The sequence below is a fragment of the Triticum dicoccoides genome, chromosome 5B (genome assembly GCF_002162155.2).
Source record: "Triticum dicoccoides isolate Atlit2015 ecotype Zavitan chromosome 5B, WEW_v2.0, whole genome shotgun sequence".
NCBI classification, from domain to species: Eukaryota; Viridiplantae; Streptophyta; class Magnoliopsida; order Poales; family Poaceae; genus Triticum; species Triticum dicoccoides.
In genome coordinates, this window is record NC_041389.1 from 199,520,343 (window position 1) to 199,523,205 (window position 2,863).

General features: G+C 41.7%; 1 pseudogene; it reads right to left on the reverse strand.

Annotated features, from left to right (window-relative positions):
- Positions 1 to 858: 858 nt before the first annotated feature.
- The window catches only part of LOC119308073, a 24,808-nt pseudogene continuing 22,803 nt past the window's right edge, over positions 859 to 2,863 (reverse strand).

Genomic DNA, 2,863 nt, shown 5'->3' on the forward strand with positions numbered 1-2,863 from the left:
ACCTGCGCCGGCTGCCGAGTTCACCCTGCAGCAAGCGAACGCGCACTACAACATCGTCATGATGAAGGCGCAGCCGGAGGAGCAGGCGGCGACGCCGGCCTCTACGTTCCAGATGTTGCAAGAGAAGCAACAGTACAACCTGCTCAAGCAGCACTGGGTCGGGAAGGGCCAAATCACCGAACGAGGAGGCAAACAAGGAGAACCTCTTGTGATGGTCACAAAGAATCAAGGCAACGTCAACAAATCCATGTCGGGCCACAACGACCACAAGACCTGGCCTTCCACCTCGATCATCCGCAGCGTAACCCGATGTGGAGTAGGACGTGAGACACAGACCCATGCCCACATCCAACAAAGAGCAAGATGTGGAGTAGGACGTGAGAGACAGACCCATGCCCACATCCAACAAAGAGCAAGACATGAGACACGGACGTGCCCAGGTCAATTAAACCCTTAACTTCTGCTATCTAAAATAAATCTTGATATTAATAAAAAGAAGTGATGTCCTCTTCTATTTGATGCAGCGGTTAGATGGCCACCTAACTGCCATGTCCTGCTTTTATTTGATGCACCAGGTTAGTTGGCCACCTCACCTAAATTTGTCCCCGGACAATCCAGACTTGTCCCCCGACATTTGGTGTGTCCATTTTGAGATGGCCACCTCCCCAAAAGCTTTCCCCTAACAGACATGTCCACAGACATTTGATGTGTCCGTTTTGATGTATAGCACTGGAGATGCCCTAAGTTGACTGAACGCAAATTATCAACGGAGCACATTATCAACATGTGATAATTATAGCCATGCAACATACAACACTATCATCGCTCAATTTCTGTCGCCACATGCCAGACACAAAAGAACTGATAAATATAGTTTCGGAGTTTAAATAGATAAATATTTACCTTGCCAAACTCATCCTTGTACACAAAACACAAAACATATACCACCTACACCAAAACTGACTTTGTAAAATCAAAGACTAGAATCCTTACAAATCTGCTATAGCTGTGTTTTACAAAGAAAAACGTTGTTTCCTTTTTGTATATCCACATGCAGAAATCAATTCCTTCTTGATTTCTACCAACCACAACATTACAACAATGAAGCAGGTCATGTCAGGTCATCTTGCTCTGGATTTGCCTGTGAACATGTACGAGGAACTCTACGTAAGAAAGGCCACCGGGTGCTTTGTCCTCAACCAACAGGGAACGGAAGAAATCTCCTGCAGATACAGAAACAAGTGTCAGGAGTAATAAGAAGATATGAGGCAACAGAGGGAGAAAACAGTGAGAAGACTAACCAGATGGGTCGCCCTTTTGGCATAGTCTCAGTCTGCAAAACAGTTTGAACATGTTAAGCAATTGAGTAAAGTAGCGAGTAATTACAGCATAGTTGAGAAATCACAGATAGTACCTTAGGTAGGAGCATCTCTGTCGCCTTATTTCATTCACAACTTCATTTACTTTTCTGGACAATACATTATCAAATTGCTCCAATACCAACTGAAAGGAGTTAACAATTATCAACCACATCCGCATATTTTTTTTAATAAACATCCAGGCTATGATTTGCATACCATCACATAAGAAGACAGATAATGGGTACAAGACTAACCAGATTTGGTGCACCAGCCAAAAATGAGAAACCAAATATTTGCTCGAGGGTGGCAGGGTTCACCGCATTTCCGACATGAATAAAACCATCCTCGCCATTTTCCAATAAATAAATCCCATTATCCTGTATATTCTCACTATTAAGAGTAAGGGGATTTGGAATAAGGGGATCTTCATCATCCTGTACAAAAGTTAAAACATAGCTAAAATAATCGGTACCAATTCCTAGGAGTTAAATAAAGTGAAGACCAATTAGCTGCAAATACCCTTGATGTAAGATCATGGAGAGCAATCATCCTCGGGAACACCAATGGAACAGCTAATGACACAGAAACTGAAGAGACAATAGAGACCCAATAGGACCGATCATCTAATCTCCCATCATTCCTCAGTCCTATGCTTTTAGTTAAGGCTGAGAAATCAAATAAAATCAATTAGTGAGATTAAAGATATGCTCACAACTCATCAGTGCATTACAACAATATAATAGCAATACTAGATGGAAGAAATCATACCCAGAGTATACAAAGGCAGAAGTTTTAAAGCCTCCGGAAGAATTAACTGTCCAGAAGAACTTACAGATGCACAATATTGTCGGTAGGACTGGAGAATATTGATGCATGTACTTGTTACTTGGTCCCTAACTTGGGATAGGGAACTTGATGGAATGCCATTTGCAGCTACGTCAGTATGACAAAGTAAGTCAGCATACTAAAGCATCTTGCATGATACTAATAATGTAAAATAACTGACTCACTCAAAGAAAAAAATTGGTCTCTAGCTAGGTTTATTGAGACGAAATTTATTGCAATGAGCAGCTGGCTTACCTTGCTTAACAACATACGTAAACTGCGCTTCCAGATCAGCACATCGGAAAAGGTTGCTGAGTATGCTTGTGCATGGAAGTGAAATATTTATAACTCGTATCCTTCTTTGCCCACATATATCGTGGTGTAAAGAAGTGCACACTGAATATGCAACACAAGTCCCATGTCAGCAATGTTCACATAGTTTCGACGCAAAAAAAGTACAGTGTTCATATAGTACTTCACAGAACATGAGTGATAACTTGGCAAGTGATTCATAGAACACGACTCATTAGAAGGACTCAAACAGAGAAAAATAGACTTTGTTGAGTTCAAGACTGAGGAAGATTTTGCCATAAGAATTTACGAGTGAGCATCACTGCCACAGAACTTAAGGGCACCTCAGTCCGGACACCTTTTGCCATCCAACGTGTTATTCCTCG